Consider the following 21,171-nt stretch of genomic DNA (forward strand, 5'->3'; position numbering starts at 1 on the left):
GACAAGATTTCTGTAGAGTCGTATCCAAATGGGTTCTGACATGAACTCAGCCTTGCTAGGCCACAAAGGAGGACATTGCAGCCAGTCCTGATGAGACCTGATAAACTAGGATCAGATGGAAGGGGAGAAGGACCTCCTCTCTCAGTGGACTTAGAGAGGGGCAGGGAGGAGATGAGGGAGGGAGGAAGGGAGGGATTGGGAAGGAATGAGGGAGTGGGCTACAGCTGGGATACAAAGTGAATAAACTGCAACTTATATAAAAATAAAAAAATAATTAAAAAATATTTCTGTAGTGTAGTTCTCCACAATAGAAGGCTACTGGAGGACTGGGGGGTAGGGACAGACTCATTTTAATTTTAGGGGCTAGTCACTGGGAGTTTGACCAGGCTCCAGTGTCTACATGAGCAATGCAAACTGGACTTTTGTTGTTGTTTTGTTTTTTTTAATCTTTGGTGGAGCACAAAGGAGGAGTGGGGCAGACCTAAGAGTCTGGGAAGTGCGTCATCAGGATGCACTATGTGAAATTTCCAAATTATCAATACAATTATGTGGACAAGGGGGGGCACAGCTGGGATACAAAGTGAATAAACTGTAATAAATTTAAAAAATAATTTAAAAAGAGACAAGGAGAATGCAAAAATAGTGTGTCTTAGTTTTTTTATTTTTCTGTCAAATCGGTTAAACTCAAAAACCAGATTATTAGTGAGAGTGAAAAATAGGATTCAGACTCACAATAATAAGACTGTGATGGAAAGAGACAGTAGGCAAAGTGTTGATGGGGTGGCATCATTCACACCTTTGTAACTCCAGAAAACTTTATCGCTCTGCATATGAGGTGATAATGCCAGACATTGGGCAGGAGACACAAGCGGGTAAGCCCGGCATCCAATATTGTGTATATTCTACCTAAAATAAAGAAGAAGAAACCAGTAAGGCATATTGTTTGGAGACCCTGCTCTTAACGTCACAGTCTACCAAGTCATAATAGCTCTCTGAGCTCTGTGCAAAATGGAAGACATCCTTTTTCAGTAGGGCTTCCTCTTCTCTGTGTGACCTTATCTGGAGAGCATCTCCAGGCACAGGTGCCTGACCATGTTGGGAGTATGACCTTGCACAAGAGATACATGACTCAACACATGAGTCCTGCTCCTTTGCCTGCCCATATGATAGTCTGGAACTGTGTTATGCTCAATCAGCCCTTTCTGTTCATATGATAATTAGGTACTATGTGATGACCAACCAGCCCTTCCTGCCTGTAACCCTAAGAACCTGTATATATTTCACCCCTGATACAATGTAAGGAACTGTGTTTCTGAAGCAGATCTGAACCCCATTTGTAGCTTCTGCTCTCTTTGTCTTTGTGGGCTGGTGGTCAACAGCCTGCAAGAGAAAGGAGTATCACAGTATACTTCCTATAGCATCACATAGATAGTCCATATTCTTCGGTATTTATTACACAATATGTAAATGTATCATAAAATTAAAGCTATAGCTTTTAATATAGTGGCAGAACTGCCTGTTCTGTATTACTACCTTTTTATTTCCAAAGAGTTACCTGGCATTTTAGTCTGAAAATGCAATTCTCTGCCAGGATCAGCCGTTTTCCAGGCAGCTGCTGCGTATCTTTTGGTGTTAGGTCACTGTGCATGCATGAGTCAGTAATGGCATTCCGTATAACAGAAGGGACAAGAGCTTAAGTTATCATTTTTAACAACAGATCACTCAACATCTTACATATATGTATGATTTATGCCAATAAATAAATAAGCAAAGGTCAAGGATCCACTACAGCATGCCATTAATACAAATAAAATCCAATACTGACTTTCAGAAAGCAATGAACATAATAGGATACCTGATAAAGATAATCAATATATATCATTATATCCACCAACAGGAATTGGAATTTTTAGAAAAAATTGCAAGTATTCTTTTTAAAATATGTATTCTACTTATATTTATTCCATGTGTATTACTGTTTTGTCTGTAGGTGTGTATGTGTAACGTGTGTGCATGCATGTGCAGAGGCCAGAATAGTGTCATATTCTCTCGAATTAGAGTTACAGGAAGCTGTGAGCTGCCATGTGTTGCTGGAAAATGGAGTTGGGTCATCAGCAAGAATAGCTAGTGCTCTTAACCACTGAGCAATCTCCCGAGTCCTCATAAATTCAGTTTTAAGATGTCCTGAGCTGTTGAATGTCCTACCTGTTAATGGATTTATGCCATAATACATTTTCTCAGGTTAGAGAACTTTTACTGACATGTGGACTTAAATTTCTGGCTTTTAAAGCCCACTGTTTCAATAAACAAATTGAAATCTTCAAACTAAAAATTATTAATTTGGCACTTATGATCTTTTATTTTACAATGGAATACTATTCCCAGTTTATATACACAATGACAATACAGTAGATCCATTGTGATGCTGTATAATATTATATTGTGCAAATAGTAATTATTTTTCGATTCTTGAAGTACATTTGAATAATTAACTCTTTGGATCTATTATGCAAAATACTAGTACAAATAATAATGCATGGCTACATATTTGGTTGTACATTCTTTCTTGTATCTTTTAAACTGGCAAGTAACATTTATATATATTTATGCAATCCAGTTTTGTCATTTGATAATTTTATGAAATTTGTAATAATCAAGGCTGAAAATTGGCATTTCCATCTCCTTATTATATGTTTATATTCAAAGCCTTTCAACTCTCTTAAATTTTCACAAAATATATAACAGTTGTAAACTACAGTCAGCCTATTATGCCAGAAAGCATTAAAACTTATTTTCAAATTCGAATAAGCAGATTTTATAATATTCTCTCTATATATTTCATGTAGTTAATTACAACCACAATTCCCTCTCACATTAACATAATATATTTCTGATATTGCTTATTTGTTATGTTAATATTATTGTTTTTTATCACTGGAATAAATGCTTCAGCATTCATATAACGGCAAAAATATAATTGATTCCATGGAAGCATCAGTTTGATACAGAGATAAGAACTTTTGTCTTCAAAAATATTTGTAAGACTAGAATAACCAACACCATGGTTTTTATTATTATATTCATGTTTTCATAAAAGTATATCTTTTGGCAAATCTGATTTCAATCATTTTTATTATAGAAAAATGTGTTAGAAATTCAACACTGTTTTAATTAAACGTTCCTCATTTTTAAGTCAAACAGTTAAGTATGTTTCTCTGCATTTTAAAATTTGCATGTAGACTCAGCAAGGATTTCATTGTAGTGTTTTAGGAGTTATCATACTCATTTTCCAATAGCAGTTTGAGGCTGTATTACATTGAGAAAATCAATTCCATAGTAGAGTAATAGGAGTTATTTTAAAGAAATAATTCTGCATTGATGGTAAAAATCTACTCCCCTGTTGAAAGCAAGCATTTGATTAATTACATTTTCTTTTGGTTGATTATAACCAAATAATATTTGTACTCTCTTTTAACATTCAGAAAAGAAAATATGAATATTTTTTGTTTCAGTTAATTAAAAGCTCACAGAATTTCCACATGCTTCCCATACTTTTCTAATTAGGTAATCTTTGTCTCTCTAATTGGATAGTTCTTTAATTTATATCACTAAAGTCATTTTTGGTCTGAAGTCATTATCTGAAGTCTTCTCCTTAAGCAATAGAAGCCTAATCAAGTTGCTAGCAGTTTTTAGAAAATTAAAAGCTTATTAAAAGCAAATCTGAACTGTGAAACAAAGGTGATTCTGTTAAAGACCTAAAGCAAATTTTAATAAAGATTTATTTTATTTTTTAAGTTTAATTTTATTTATTACAGTTTATTCACTTTGTATCCCAGCTATAGCCCCTTCCACCATCCCCTCCCAATCCCACCCCCTCCCTCTTCTTCTCCTGTGCCTCTCCCCCAGTCCACTGATGGGGAGGTCCTCCTCCCCTTCCATCTAAAGCAATTTTTAGATAATAAATCAAACTGGAAGCTTTGCAAGAATTATCACAAAGATACATCAGAAAAATGTGCCCCTGGCAGTAACAGCTGTATTGAACAGCATCAACAATAGTAATAATGTCCGTGATCATAGCATAGTTATAGTTGTCACGGTCACTTGTTCCTTTGGAAAATAAATATGTAAAAAGGGAAACTGGAGCTTCATGGCTCTCTCAGGAGCTCGATTGGACAAATGTATACCAGAAGTCTAGGAGCAGATACTCTGTGCAGTACAAGTAGAGAAAGAAAAACATATTTTAAGTATAGTAAATTGACACTAATGCTTAGACCAAAGATCTTAAGGGTATCTTTCCCAGGATACACTGAGAGTTTATGAACCACTAATCTTCAAAAAAAAAAAAAAAAGGAAATAACCAGTGCCAAATAGAGAACTCCAGTAAGACTAGAGTGTTAACCTTCTAATAAAGGCACAGGTGCTCCACTGAAGATCAGAGCAGAGGCACCAAAGAATAGCTCACAAGACTCTTCCAAGTCTTGTATTATGTTCATTGTATTTGGCTTTGGTTTCACTTACAAGAAGTAACTAGGTAGGGATGGACATTGTGACAGCACTGATGTGACCAATGAGTCCAACAAATAACAGGAGAGTAGGACATGGCCATGAAAGCTGAAGATGTCTCAGAAAGAGTCTCCAAGCAAACAGAAGATACTACTCTGCAGAAGATATACAAATAAGACAAGAAAAGTGTGATAAGAGGGACACACAGAGTTTAGACTTTATGACTTTATGTCTTTGCATGTACATGTTAAAATACATGTTAAAATATATCGAGCATATATTGCTTAAATGCAGTGTACTTATCTGTGTTACTTATTTTTTTTTTCTTGCTGTGATGAGATACTATGACCAAGGCAAATTTAGGAAAAAGAGATTCTATTGGAAGCTTACCGGGGTAGGGTATAAGAGTGAGTATTACTTCAGAGTATTCACTATAGCTGGCTATTGTTATTTGTTTGAATGCCTCTATGGAAACCATTTTTGCCGTGTGCAGATTCTCCTTGTGATTATATACAGCGTAAACTCATGAGAAATTTACTCAGGTGATCCTCTTAACTCTGAGGCTTTGAATAAAGTTGTCTGTAGCAGGAAACTTTGGTCTGCCTCATTTTTAGGCTTTGCCTTCCCAGATCCATGCCCTCAGTTAGATCGGCAACAGTTTTACGTTAGCTGACAAGCACTTTCAACCACCATGCCCTGTGGTCATAGTAATTGTCTTAATCACTTCAGCAGTTCTGGATGTAGTAGAGCCACATTGTTTCCGTGATTATCTCATGCTGAAGTACTGTGCTAGCGAAAGACCCCTTCTCCCCAGCAGGCTCTCCTATGTACTGTTAACCTTTCAACTTCACTAAAAGTAATTAGATATCCTTTTGACTACAAAATTATATCAAGACAGAATCTTCTGACTATACTGAAAATTATTAGCATTATTAATAAAACACTGCTAGTGCTAAGTCGTTTTACAGGTAAAGATAAGTTTATGGAAATCAGCTTTCTGAAATAATTAAGATGCATCCTCAAGCCCAGAAGCAGATTACTATGTCAAGGTCAGAAACATTTAAACTAGGACTAAAGGAGAAAACACAGCCCAACATTCTGCTAAGTAGAGAAGATAAAGAGGACAAGAAAACGGGCATTGGTATTCCAAGTTGATCCTAGATTTCAATCTCCAACTGTTTTTACTTAATTCCTATATTTTCGGCCTGACTACTCAATAACTAAACATCACCACAGTTTCTGTTATTTTAAGTGGTTTAAAATTTGAGTATATGTGTGTGCATTCTAAGGTACACACAGAGACAAGAAGAGGGGTTAGATCTCTTGGAACTGGAGTTATAAGCAGTTGTGAGCACGCTTAGTTTGCTGCTAGAAATTGAACTTCGGGTGCTGTGGAAGAGCAAGCAAGCACTCAACTATAGAAAAATTTCTGCAGCCTCCACATTTTCTACTTTTATTACTTTCGTGTTCTTTCTCTCAATTCCAATTCAATAAACATTTAGTAATAATGTCTATCTTCTATTTTACTAGAATTTTACTAGACTTTTACTAGAAATATGTTTATTTTGCGCTATTTTAATGAATACTTTTATTTATTTAATGCCTAATGTTTAATTGCAAAGACAATATTACTCAAAAGTATTAAGACTATTTCAACAAAATTTTAAATATAACATTTATTAGATATTACAGACCAATCAATAGTCTCATTTAGTTTACATTTTTAATTGAAAATTTGTGCTCTCCTGAATTGAGGAACACTGAAATCTTAGCATTTAAGACTTTCCTTCTTCCCAGTGTAGAAGTGAACAATGCACATCCACAGCTTTTTCTCAGACCCCATCACATTCTGCCCTGAGTGGTTAAATGGAAAGTATCATTAAAAGGCTATGCTTTTCAGTAGCTAGCTCGAAATACAAATCACATCAATTATCCAGATCAGACCATAATTCTCTGGAACTCAAGCGAGCATATTAACCAAGGCACTGTTGAATTAGATATCAAACGTCATCTGTTGGAAAGTTCAAGAATGCTGTACTCCTTCAGGGCAGGAAGTTAACCACCATCTTGACACCATAGCCAAGGAGGTACTTTTATTTTTATTTTTTTTCAATGCAGTTTATTCAGAACCTTGAACAATCATTGGACCCTGGGGAAAGCCAGCCCACAGCTTAAATAGCCTCTGGGTAGCCAACCCCAGCATGCCACGTGGGCAATGCAGATAGGTCCACATACATGGAAGCAAGCCAGATCCTCAGCCTTAGCCAAATGTGGAGTTGTTTGTGACAGAGAGCACTCACCATCGGGAAGGTGGAAGGCGGAAACCAGCTCCATCTTTAAGGCGCGGCATTACACAGCTCTCTACAGTTCCCCCATTTTTTTTAGACGCATCAGGCAAGAGTAGAGGTCTGATCTCTGATATAGGACCTATCTGCATTGCCCCCGTGGCACGCCTGGGTTGGCTACCCAGAGGCTATTTAAGCTGTGGGCTGGCTTTCCCCGGGGTCCGAGGATTGTTCAATGTTCCTGAATAAACTGCATTGAAAAAATAAAAAATAAATTGGGACTTTTACCGATGTTCATTTAGGTGTCATCCAGCCAAAGAGCATCAGACCCGTCCGATACAAGGAGGTACTTCTAATGGCATTCCTTATACTTCTAATGGCACTCCTTATAAGACATTCAAAACTGTCTCCAAATTTCATATGTCATTTGGAATGAGAGAGCTAAATAGACCACTCCAACCCCATATTTAAATGGCTTGCCTTAAGAGCCCCTTTTAATTACTACTTTCCAATGGTTCTTTTTGCATTGGTTTTTGGGAAGCTCATAAACAAAACAGAAGACAGTAATTTGAATAATGCGCTGTCTAGAGGTACTGGATCACTGTTGGCAACAGCATGAGTTCTCTGTCATTGTATGAATAAGAATACATAAATATTTACTTGTATATTGTTGGCCCCTGTTTTGCCAATAAATAACATTTTAAAATATATCATAACTAACACTATAAGAGACTGAGAGAGAATGATCACAAGATTCAGGCTTTTCTGCTCTACATAGCCATATCTTACCAAAAGAATGAATGAAGAAAGAAAAGAAATGAAAAGAAAATGAGAAGATAGTAAGAAGAGCAGAGAGGGAGGGTGGGAGAGGGAGAGGTAGAGAGAGTTTCCCCAATTATTTAATCGCTTCTTAAACGTATTAATCATAATCAAAGCTTTTTACAAATTTTAACATAAATAAGATTAAGATGAGTAATGTTGGCAAAACAAATATTTAATTATTTCTAGAAAAGTGTCTAAGAAAGAACAAAATAGCAAGGAATTCTTCAAAAAAATATTGCTGGTACCATATATGTTAGAGTTATCTATTCATCATTCTTTTAGCTAACTGGGAATTAAACTGCAATAGAGAAGTATTATCAAGAATTTTACAGAAAGATTTTCTACCTAGACTGTATGAAGATTTAAATTCTCATCCAAATGTGAGGGTTAACTTAATGTATAAAGATGAATGGAAAAGTCATAAAATAAAATTTATTAGTCACAAGGAAATATATATATATATCTGAAAATGAGAAAACAAAAATGAAAAAAATGAAAAGAAAAAAGAGAATGAAAATTCACTTAGAAATTCAGGGAAGAAAATAATAAGTTTAAGAATTCAGTGGACTTGGGGAGGGGCATGCATGAAGAAAGGGGAGGGAAGGTGGGGTTGGGAGGGGAGGAGGGAGGGGCTTATGGGGGGATACAAAGTGAATAAAGTGTAATTAATTAAAAATAAAAAAGTCACACATCATACACATACTTGATGAGAAAATATTTTAATGGCCTTCACAGATAACTAGGAACATTATAAAAATACTATAAATAAATGATTAATAATAATAAAATTATTAACAATAAAATTAAAAATATATGGTTTTATTCCTTTTTTCTTTTTCAGTTTTTTATTTATTCGTATTTATTCACTTTGTATCCCAGCTGTAACTCCCTCCCTCATTCCCTCCTAATCCCACCCTCCCTCTTTGTCTCCTCCCTTTAAGTTTGGAAGAAATTTGACCTTTTTGCAGATAAGCTGTTTGCATTGGTCCTGGTATTTGGAAGGTTCCCATGAAAGACTAGCATTCTGAAGGTTAAACTCCTCTCCTTGTCATACAGCTACTAACAATAACATAGCCAACCAGAGCACACCGAAAAACCTACATGTCATGGGAGTAGTTAACATGCTCGGGAAAATCCATCAAATGTTCTTAGTCTAGGATTTCTTTTATTTTGCTTGAGCTTTGTCTCTGTTCTTTCAGAAAATGGAGCTATACTGTTGTACAGGATGGAAATGGTCATTCTCAGAGGAAAATAACCTTCTTGGTCACTCTCAGAGGAGAGCAGATTTATTGGAGAAATAGTCACGCAAGACCTGGAATACATACTCTTATTACTTTGACCAATCATGAGAATGTAAGTCCTAATTACAGAATTCCTTCCCAAAAGTGATAACTAAATATGAACACTGATATTTGGTGCTATACACGTTTGCAAAAGTTCTAACGACCTGTGATGGAAAGACCATTTCTGTCTTCTGGGGGGACACATGGTTATACAAAAAAAGGTAACATATTATTTCATAGTAAAAGTAATAGCAATTATATTTTCTAGTCATATGGTAGGAAAAGCCTCCTCCGAATTAACTGGATTGAAATTAAAAAAACAAAAAATCATATGGAAGAAGGGAGAATTAATAAGACTTGGAGAGGACAGGAGCTCCACAAGGACCAAATATATCTGGGCACATGGTCTTTTCTCAGACTGATTCTCCAACCAAGGATATAACCTAGAATCCCTTCTCAGATGTAGCCCATGGCAGCTCAGTATCCAAGTGGGTGCCCTACTAAAGAGAACAGGGACTGTCTCTGACATGAACTCAGTGGCTAGCTCTTTGACCCCCACCCCCATCCCGCTGCGATAGGAGCAGCCTTGCTAGGCCACAGAGGAGGACATTGCAGCCAGTCCTGATGAGACCAGATAAACTAGGGTCAGATGGAAGGGGAGGAGGACCTCCCCTGTCAGAGGACTTACAGAGGGGCAGGGAGGAGATGAGGGAGGGAGCATGGGATTGGGAGAGAATGAAGGAGGGGGCTACAGCTGGGATATAAAGTAAATAAACTTTAATTAATATAAAAAAATAAAAAATAGAAAAAATAGAAGGGACATTATGGAAGATCAGTGGGGTATGTGAGGACTGGAGTGAGAAATGGAGCTTAAAATGATCAAATTGTATTTTGTGCATATATTGAAATGTCATAATAAAATACATTGTTATATGTAAAAAATAATAAAGAAAGGTGCCATGTGTGTTCAGTGTGTATGTGTGTATGTCTGTGTTGCATGTAGTTGCTAACCTACTTATGGATGTTTGGAATAACATTAGGGCTTTATATCACATGTTTTCTAGTTATTCTCTATGTTGTTTTTGAGGTAGGATTTCTCACTGAACTAGAAATCCACTGTTTCAGCTAGCCTGGCTGACCTGAAAGCTTTTAGTATCTACATTAATGTATTTAAATTAGCAATCTGCTGGAAGTATTCTCTCCTTCTGCCAAAAGTACTTGTGTTCTACCCAATTCACTTTGAACTTGCCTTAACCAGTGGTTAGTTTCCTTTCTAAAGAAGTAAATTTTTGACATGTGCCTATAATCATTTATAAGGCAATTAGTATATACATCTCTGGAAAATTTGTATTAAAATTGTATATACTCTAACCAGATCTTCTCGGTACTATCAATCATGAGATAACAATGGAAATTTTTTATTCCTGTCAGGTTATTACTCCTGAAGAGAATAACAGCATAGCTTTCTCCTCTTTGACCATGCACTCCATTTTTATAAGGTATTTCAAATTAATGGAAAGAGAAAGTGAATAGTTGCATGAGCAAGAAAAACTATGACCATGATGAGAATGAAAAATAGGCCCTTTAGCTTTAAGATATTTATGAAATTAAATGAAAAGAGAAAACATAAATTTTATATCTATTTATTTAAAAGCACCACTTAGTTAAATAGCCATCAGAGGTTGTGAGACCACCTCTGAAGAGTTTCCACTTTTTCTCTATTTCCTTTTTTAAAAAAGACAATAATTTTATTCAAGTGTAAGGAAAATGCATAGATTTAAGGAAAATCTGTCAGTTTTTTATTATTAATTACATTTTATTCATTTTGTATCCCCCCATAAGCCCCTCCCTCCTCCCCTCCCGATCCCACCCTTCCTCCCCTTTCTGCATGCATGCCCTTCCCCAAGTCGACTGATAGGGGAGGTCTTCCTCTCCTTCTTTCTGATCTTAGACTACCAGTTCTTATCAGACGTGGCTGCATTGTCATCTTCTGTGGCCTGGTAAGGCTGCTCCCCCCTCAGGGGGAGGTGATCAAAGAGCAGGCCTATCAGATTATGTCAGAGGCAGTTCCTCTTCCCATTACTATGGAACCCACTTGGACACTGAACTGCCATGGGCTACATCTGTGCAGGGGTTCTAGCTTATCTCCATGAATAGTCCTTGGTTGGAGTATGAGTCTCTGGGAAGTTCCCTGTGTTCAAATTTTCTTGTTCTATTGCTCTCCTTGTGGAGTTCCTGTCCTCTCCAGCTCTTGCTATTTCCCACTTCTTATATAAAATTCCATTCACTCTGCCAGCCAGTTGGCCATCAGGCTTTGGTAGTCTGCAGGGCAGAGGCTTTCAGAGGCCCTCTGTGGCAGGTTCCTAGGTTGTTTCCTGTTTTCTTCTTCTTCTGATGTCCATCCTCTTTGCCTTTCAGGATGGGGATTGAGCATTTTAGTTAGGGTCCTCTCTTTTGCTTAGTTTGTTTAGATGTGCAGATTTTAGTGTTTTTATCCTATGTTGTATGTTTCTATGAGTGAGTATATACCATGTATGTCTCCATTTTTAACTATTTAAAACTTTTTGAAGTTGTTTTGGCTCAAAAAAAAAAACTTTAAGGGAAGAAACAGAGATTTCCCATATACTAACCTCTGAACCCAGGCCTATTTGTATATCTTTATTAAATCTTTGTCCTCTTCTGTTGAGAAGGTTATTGCTATTTTGACATAAACTGAATTTAATCTAGAGACCACTTTGAATAAACAATTCTGACTCTCCAGGTATGACCATGGGTTGTTTTATTTTTTTTCTCATTTAACAATATTTTATAGCTGTCATTTTTTGAGACAAAACAACTCTCATTGTTTCATAAGTTTTAATACTTGGTCCCCAGTTGAGAGAACAGTTTGATGTGATTTGTATGGTTAAACTTTGTTGGAGGAAGTTAGCTAGAAGCCTGGCTTTAAGATTAAAAGACTCTAATATCTTCTTGCATTTGAAGATATGAGCTCTATACTTCCTGCAGCTTGCTGTCATGCCTCCTTGACATGATGGTCTCTTATCACTCTGGTATCCTAAGCCAAAATAAACTTCCTTCTGTAAGCTCATAAAAATGAAGTATAATACAAGAGTTTTCATTTTGAAGATCTTTAATCTCTTTGCTTACATTTATAGTTAGGTAGTATGAGATTAGTAGCTACTGTAAGTGGAGCTATTTTTTTCTTTTTAAATTTCTGTACTATGTCATTTGCTCTTAGTGTATAGAACTATTATTGTTTTTTTTTTATGCTGTATTTTTAACCCATAACTGTTAAATATATTAGTTCTAATGATTTCTGGTAGAGTCACTGATACTTTTCTGTACAAAAGATCATGACATCTGTGTACAATAACAGCTGGATTTCTTTCTTATTTGAATGTTTTTTTGCTCTTTTTCATCTCTCAGCTAAGACTTGGATAAGAGCGATGAAATAAACATCTTTGTTTCATTTCAGTTTTAACGTTTTTGCCATTCAGTGTGAGTTATCTCTAATATTAATATATGTATAATTTATTTTATCCATCCTGTAAGCAATTTTTAAGATTTTTTTTAATCACAATGGGTTATAGAAATTTAACACATGTATTCTCTGCAGCATTTACATGGTCTGCTATTCAGCCTATTGATGTATCACGCTTATTGATTTGCATGCATTTGCTCATCCTTGCACCTTTGGGATGAATCTCACACCATCATGGTGAACATTCATTTCATTTGGTGGCTGGACTCATTGAACTTCATTAAGGATGCTTGCTTATATTAATAATGGCCATTGGACTATTATTTTTTATTGCTTTCATTGTTCGTATTTTATATTGAGGCTTTATATTATGTATTTGGGAGAAATATCATTGTCAAGAATTTCTAATGACCAGGCAAAGTGACACATACTTGTAACATTAACACTTAGGAAGTAGGGGTAATAGGATGTATAGTTTCAAAATTATTTGGCTATACAATATGGTTGAGGCTGGCCTGGACTGCAAGGGATCTTGCTTGAAAAAAGTCCCAAACAAATAAACAATGAGGTGATTTTTTTCTAATTATGTGTTTTATTTGTTGTTTTTTTATGTTATGTGAGTCTGTTACAGGGTATTGCTTTACAGTTTCCATGAGTCTACAAATGTCTTCTACTGATTAAAACATGCTGTTTTGAAATGAGAGCAACTTAACTTTAATTATATACGTAGGAAAAGAAACAAAAAAAAATGAGAGAAAATACTGATAAAAATCTTAGTTATGTCATACTTCTTTTGAAACATTGAATTTCTTATTCCTCATTTTACATATTTTGTATCACCTGTTTATTAAAATATTAGTGATAGAAATGAGATGGCTCAGTGGATAACGGTGTTTGCAGTCAGGCTTGAGGGCCTGGAGCCCCTGGAGCCCACACTTTGGGAGGAGAGTACCAGCTCTTACATGCTGTCTTCTCTCCTCCACAAATGTGAAGCCTTCACACATGAATAAACAAATACACAACAATATGAACAAAAATGTATGTTAAATATATTAATGCACTGTTTTTTTCATCCTAGTCTTTAAAGTTATAATATAGTTTACATTCCCTACTAACAATACCAAAGCATTTAAAATTTTTCAGCCACCATTGTTACTACCATCTCATTGACGGCTGTTGGAGCTACCACCAGGGCATTAGCCATGAGTCATACTGTGCACTGCTCAGACCCTGAATAATCATTTAGCCAATGTAGCTCATGCCTTAGTTGTACATAAAGGAATTAATGCTCAACTAAAAGGAAGCTTGATGGTGTTCAATCAGAGGATTGACCTCTTGCAGGAGCAAATTGATACCCTATGGCAAATCGCTCAACCTGGCTGTCAATGAAAGTATGCTGGACTTTGTGTCACTAGCATACAACATGAGAATTTTTCCTGTGCTGCAAATCTGTCTAAACAATTGTCGAGCTATATTTTAGGTAATTGGACTGGAGAATTCGATACTACGATGGAGCAGCTGAGAGTGGCCATTGTCACAGTAAATTCTACCGGAGTGGACGCAGGACTAGCCACAGGATTATCAACATGGATTGCTGCAGCCATGAATCATCTGAAGGAATGGGCGGGCATGGGAGTGTTAGCAGGCCTTCTGGTGTTGGTCTCCTTGGTTTGCCTGTGGTATATATGCAAGATTAGAGTCTCACAACAGTGTGATGCAGCCATGATCATTCAGGCCTTTACAGCCATTGAAGCAGGACATTCTCCCCAAGCATGGTTGGATACCATAAAAAGCTAAAATGATATGCTCAGGATGCGAGGCTAAGCACTGCACTCAGGGTCAGCCGCTTTGGACCCAGAGAAGAGCATGTCTGATTGCATGCGGGTTGATGCCCCAGGTCCCGCCTCTGAGAAAAAGGTATCGGACGGATCTGATGCTCTTTGGGTGGATGACACCTAAATGAACATCTGTACAAAGTCCCAATTTATTTCTAATATCAGAGATCAGACCTCTACTCTTGCCTGATGCGTCTAAAACAAAAAGGGGGAACTGTAGAGAGCTGCGGAATGCTATGCCTTAAAGATGGAGCTGATTTCCGCCTTCCACCTTCCCGATGGTGAGTGCTCTCTGTCACGAATAATTCTACATTTGGCTAAGACTGAGGATCTGGCTTGCTTCCATGTATGTGGACCTATCTGCATTGCCCCGTGGCACGCCTGGGTTGGCTACCCAGAGGCTATTTAAGCTGTGGGCTGGCTTTCCCCGGGGTCCGAGGATTGTTCAATGTTCCTGAATAAACTGCATTGAAAAAAAATTTTTTTTTTTCTGTTCATTTGTTCATCTGTTCATTGAATTTTATGCCTCTTCTGTTCCTCATTAGTATATCTTTATTTCGTGTTGAAAGATTTGCATTAATATTTTTTAAATATAGGGCACATCTGGAGATAATGGTATCTCTTCAGCTTGTGTTTGAGAATGATGTTGTCTTCTTTCATTTTAAGAACTGTTCTTGTTTTCTTTGTTGCTGGTTTCATGCCATTCAGTATGGAGAATATCTCCTCTTCTTTCTTGTGAGAGCTCAGAATTCAGTTCTTAGGTAATCTGGAATAACCTCACGGTATTCATATTTCTTTCTCTCTATAGTTTGAAATTCCATGAAAATTTCTAAGTGGTTGGTTAGCAAATGACTTCCAGTAAACTTGACTGAACAGAAGCTAAGGAGTAACATTATATTTTTTTCAACATTTGAGAATTTTTTCCATGATCTTAATGAAGCTCTCTATCCTGATGGCATTCTCAAGTCCATCTTGATGTCAATATTTTTAAATTTTTTGGCTTTTTTAAGTTGTCTTTTTTAAATGATTACCTTTTTTGCAGTCAAACTTTGTAGTGTTAAATAGCCAGGTCTTCAAGTTTACTGGCTTTTCTGTTTGATTAATTATGCAACAAATTCTATAATATTTTAAAATTTTGCACAGTATATTTTTCTGCTTGAAGCTTTCAGTTTTACTTTAAATTTTACTTCCGTCTTTTATCCATACAGTACTCTGTTGATTCTTTGGATATTCATAACATAGTTTTGTTTTTCTTAACCCAACTGCTGCAAATTCTGTCAGGTCATCAGCATGGATGATTTCCTGGTCATTAGCCTAGTTTCCTTCTCTGATACTGATATTAATGCCATTACCAAAAGTAACCTGATGAAGAAAAGGCTTATTTTAGCTTACATATTGTAACCATTCATCATGGCCAGGGCAGGAAATCAAGGAATAAAATTGGGATCAAGAACTGAACCAGAGACCATGGAAGGATAATGTTTACTGGTTTGCTCCATTTGAATTACTAAGCTACCTTCCTTATACAACCCAAGCCCTTGTGCTAGGGATGGTACGCCCCACAATGGGCTAGTTCTTCTTGTGTCAATTAGCAATTAAGAAGATGCCCTGACAGACATGTCTACAGGCAAAGAAAATGGAGGTAATTCCTAAAGTGAGGTTCCTTCTTCATAGGTACATCAAGTTGGCAACCGAGGTACATGATAATTTCTGGTGCTTTGTTTTGTCTCTTAGAAGGCATCAATATTCTTTCACATTTCTTGATGATCACTGACCTAAGACAGATGTGTACTGGAAGATTAGCTTGTTGTTCCCATCATTATAACCTGCCTTTTTGTTTTTTTTTATGTTGATTTTTAAAAAATTCTTTATTAATTACACTTTATTCACTTTGTGTCCCCCCTGTGTTTCCCTCCCTCCTCCTGTCCCAATCCCTCCCTTCCTCCACCCTCGGCATGCATGCCCCTCCCCAATTCCACTGATAGGGGAGGTCTTCTTTTCCTTCCTTCTGACCTTAGTCAATTAGATCTCATCAGGAGTGGCTGCATTGTCTTCTTCTGTGGCCTGGTAATGCTGCTTCCCCTCAGGGGGAGGTAATTAAAGAGTAAGCCAATCAGGTCATGTCAGAGACACTCCCTGTTCCTATTACAATGGAACCCACTTGGATACTGAACTGCCTTGGGCTACATCTGTGCAGGGGTCTTAGGTTATCTGCATGCATAGTCCTTGGTTATAGAGTACCTGTTTCAGGAAATACCTCTGTGCTCAGATTTTTTTGGTTCTGTTGCTCTCCTTGTAGAGTTCCTGTCCTCTCCAGATCTTACTGTTTTCCAATTCTTTCCTAAGATTCCCTGCACTCTGCCCAAAGGATGTTCATAAGTCTCAGCATCTGCATTGATAGTCTGCAGGGCAGAGCCTTTCAGAGGTCCTCTGTGTCAGGCTCCTGACTTGTTCCCTCTTTTCTCCTTCTTCTGATGTCCATCTTATTTGCCTTTCTGGATAGGAATTGAGCATTTTAGCAAGAGTGGTCCCACGTGATTAATTTCTTTAGGTGTACATATTTTAGTAGATTTATCCTATATTATATGTCTATATGAGTGAGTTTATACCGTGTGTGTCTTTCTGCTCTGGGATATCTCACTCAGGATGATCTTTTCCAGATCCCACCATTTACCTGCAAATTTCATGATTTCCTTTTTTTTTATTGCTGAGTAATATTCCATTGTGTAGATATACCACAATTTGTGCATCCATTCTTCAGTTGAGGGGCATCTGGGCTGTTTCCAGCTTCTGGCTATTACAAATAACACTGCTATAAACATGGTTGAGCAAATGTCCTTATTGTGTACCTGAGACTATTTTGGGTATATGCCTAGGAGTGGTATAGCTGGATATTGAGGAAGTGCTATTCCTAGTTGTCTGAGAAAGCACCAGATTGATTTCCAGAGTGGTTGTACAAGTTTACATTCCCACAGCAATGGAGGAATATTCCCCTTTCTCCACAACCACCCTAGCATGTAGCATGTGCTGTCTCTTGAGTTTTTGATCTTAGCCATTCTGATGGGTGTAAGGTGGAATCTTAGGGTCCTTTTGATTTGCATTTCCCTGATGGCTAAAGAGGTTGGGCATTTCTTTAAGTGCTTCTCTGCCATTCAATATTCCTGTATTGAAAATTCTCTGTGTAGCTCTATATTCCATTTTTTAATTTGATTACTCGATTTTTTGCTGTTTCATGTCTTTATTTATATATATACTGGATATTAGTCCTCTGTTCGATATAGGGTTGGTGAAGATCCTTTTCCAGTCATTTTGTTCTGATGACAGTGTCCTTTGCTTTACAGAAGCTTTTCAGCTTCATGAGATCCCATTTATTGATTGTTGCTCTTAGAGCCTGTGCTGTTGGTGTTCTGTTCAGGAAGTTGTCTCCTGTGCCAATGATTTCAAGGCTCTTCCCCACTTTTTCTTCTAAGCAGTTTAATGTGACTAGTTTTATGTTGACATCTTTGATCCACTTGAACTTTAGTTTTGTGCAGGGTGATAAGTATGGATCTATTGCATTTTTCTACATGTAGATATCCAGTTAGACCAGCATCATTTGTTAAAGATGCTGTCATTTTTCCATTGAATGATTAAAGTCTTGGAGAGATCAGGGATACATGGCACATATCTGAACATAGTAAAGGCGATATACAGCAAGCCTATAGCCAATATCAAACTCAATGGAGAGAAACTTAAATCATTCCCATTGAAATCGGGGACAAGGCAAGGCTGCCCACTCTCTCCATATCTCTTCAACATTGTTCTTGAAGTCCTTGCTAGAGCAATAAGATAATTGAAGGAGATCAAGGATATACAAATTGGAAAGGAAGAAGTCAAAGTATCACTATTTGCAGATGATATGATAGTATACCTGAGTGACCCAATAAATTCTATCAGGGAACTCCTACAGCTGATTAACATCTTCAGCAAAGTGGCCAGATATAAAATTAACTCAAAAAATCAGTAGCCCTCCTGTATAGAAAAGACAAAAGGGCCGAGAAAGAAATGAAGGAAACAACACCCTTCACAATAGCCACAAAGAACATAAAGTACCTTGGTGTGCACCTAACCAAGCAAGTCAAAGACTTGTATGAAAAAAAATTTCCAGTTTCTGAAGAAAGAATTAGAAGAAGATATCAGAAGATGGAAAGATCCCTCATGCTCATGGCTTGGCAGGATTAATATAGTAAAAATGGCCATCTTACCAAAAGCAATCTACAGATTCAATGCAATTCCCATCAAATTACCAACACAATTCTTTACAGACCTTGAAAGAAAAATTCTCACCTTCATATGGAACAACAAGAAATGAGAATTGCTAAAACAATTCTCTACAGTAAAAGATCTTTAGGAGGTATCTCCATCCTTGATCTCAAGCTGTACTATAGAGCAACAATACTAAAAATCTGCCTTTTTCTAAATACTCCTTGATGTTTTCCTCTGAGCCTATTGTTAATGTAGCTATTTCAGCACTAGAGGGTGCTTCCAACCCAGGTTTGCTGCAAACTGGCAATTGGTGTGCTGTTCAAGACTGAAGGAGGGTATGCTTTTAAAGGAATGCCCTGTTGCTCTGGAACTCTACCTCAGGTTTGGATGGGTCTACCCTTATCTACTCTCACCTATCTGTGGTCAGTGCTGCAAGATTCTTCTGATATTAGATCTTCTGTGATAAGCCTGGCTCTACAATCCTTACTGATGACTTGCACCAGTCAAGCAGCTTGTAGGTCTCTCCTTTATGGATGTTGGAGTTGTGAGAAAGATGATCTGGGAAGCCTTTTAATTGCCAAAATTATAACACAAGTTCACAGTGGATCATTAGAGCCTACCAAGAATAATAATCACAGAGGTATGCACCACACCTATGATGTTATAATCTGTAGTTGTGGCTGCTCTTCACCAGAAGTACTGTTGGTCAGAATACAAGTCCAGTGAACTGGGGCCTCATGACTCCAACAGGTTGGATTCAGAGCCCACTTCCATCAGCTTTGGTCTGGGCAGTGGTTTTGCAGAGATGTGAGAAATGTTAATTTTCACTGCTGTAGGCTTTTCCATGAATCCCAGTACAAAGGTCTACATTGACTTCCCTGTCCTATCTTCCAATGAACAAAGCTTTTCCCTATGCTCTGACTAGGGAAGCAGTGGTGAAAACAGGTCCTGACTTTTTAGATTGTTGCTAATGCAGAGGCTCCCTTTATAGTCACTACCCTGCAGTCAAGGACCATGGAGCTCTGGTAGGTAATGGTATTCTCCATTCTTGGCAAGACATGGGATTCTACCTGAAGTTCATACCAGTGCAGCTTGTCATTGGGGATGCAACAAATCTAGGTAAATCTATTTAAATCCTTTTCGGTTTTCTCTAATTCTTCTTCATCTCTTATGCTTAACCAGATGCTGTGATGTCTGATTTGGCTTCTTTAGTGCTTATGAAGGTTCCTTCATATGTGAATAGCATTTTAAAGTAATGTCTTACTCTAGTAACATCTTGTATTGACTTTAAAGAGTCTTACTGGAATTCAACAAGAAGTAGTGATAATATATTTAGCAAAATATTCACAAATTTCATTATTGTAATTCATGATTAAGCTATGTTTCCCTGTACTGTTATGGTTTTAAAAACTTTATATCATAAGCATTTTAAAGTTTGCATAAGATTTTGTACATTTGGCAAATGTTAATTCCACACGTTATTACTTTAAATGGATTTTATTTTTAAAATTGTTATTATTATTATTTCTTTTTTTTTTCAATGCAATTTATTCAGGAACCTTGAACAATTATCTGTCCCTGGGTAAAGCCAGCCCACTTTAAATAGCCTCTGGGTAGCCAACTTCAGCATGCCACGTGGGCAATGCAGATAGGTCCACATACATGGAAGCAAGCCAGATCCTCAGCCTTAGCCAAATGTGGAGTTGTTTGTGACAAAGAGCACTCACCACTCTGTGAAGGTGGAAGGCAGAAAACCAGCTCCATCTTTCAGGTGCGGCATTACACAGCTCTCTACAGTTCCCCCTTTTTGTTTTGGACGCATCAGGCAAGAGTAGAGGTCTGATCTCTGATATTAGAAATAAATTGGGACTTTTTACTGATGTTCATTTAGGTGTCATCCACCCAAAGAGCATCAGACCTCTCCCAGCTGTATCCACTCTCTATCCCTTCCTCATTGCTTCCTGGTCCCATCTGTCCTTCAACTTCCCCCTCTATACCCTTATCCTAGTCTACTGATAGGGAAGATCCTCCACTCCTACTACCTAACCCTGGTCTATCAGGTCTCATTAGAACTGTCTGGATCCTCTTTCTCTGTGTCCTAGTAAGACCACTTCCCCAGGGGGAGGTGATGAAAGACCAGGAAATTAGGTTCATGCCAGAGAATGCCATTGCTCCCCTTACTAAAGAACCCCATAGAGGCTGAGCTGCCCATGGGCTACATCTGAGCAGGGTGTCTAGGTCCTCTCCATGCATGGTCTTTGTTTGATACATCAGTGTCTGCAAGCCCCATGGGCCCATATTTTTTGTCTCTGTTGGTCTCCTTGTGGACTCCTGTGCAGTCAGGTCTTTCTATCTCTTCCTTCTTCCATAAAATTCCATGGACCCTGCCCAAAGTTTGGCTATGAGTCACAGCCTCTGCTTTGATACCCTGGTAAAGTCTTTCTGAAGCCCTCTGTGGTAGTCTCCTGTCCTGTTTTCTGTCTTCACCCACCTCCAATGTCTATCCTGATTGCCATTCTGAATGAGGATTAAGCATCTTACCTATGGTTCTCCTCATTAGCTTCTTTAGGATTTTAGATTCTATGTTTATATGTTTATATTATTATATGTATATCCTATATTATACATTCATTTGTAAGTGAGTATATGCCATGCTTGTCTTTTTGCTTCTAGGTTACCTCACTCGGGATGATATTTTCTAGTTCCCACCATTTGCC

The 21,171-nt window shown here is 37.4% G+C and overlaps 1 long non-coding RNA gene across 4 annotated transcripts in view; it reads right to left on the reverse strand.

Annotated features, from left to right (window-relative positions):
* Window positions 1-646: 646 nt before the first annotated feature.
* The window catches only part of LOC132652433 (uncharacterized), a 149,104-nt gene continuing 128,579 nt past the window's right edge, over window positions 647-21,171 (reverse strand). For all 4 annotated transcript variants that reach the window (XR_009590001.1, XR_009590002.1, XR_009589995.1 and 1 more), the window contains one exon: window positions 647-906. This is a non-coding gene — a long non-coding RNA (uncharacterized LOC132652433). The remainder of the gene's footprint in view (window positions 907-21,171) is intronic.

The sequence above is a fragment of the Meriones unguiculatus genome, chromosome 2 (assembly GCF_030254825.1).
Source record: "Meriones unguiculatus strain TT.TT164.6M chromosome 2, Bangor_MerUng_6.1, whole genome shotgun sequence".
In the NCBI taxonomy this organism is placed as follows: Eukaryota; Metazoa; Chordata; class Mammalia; order Rodentia; family Muridae; genus Meriones; species Meriones unguiculatus.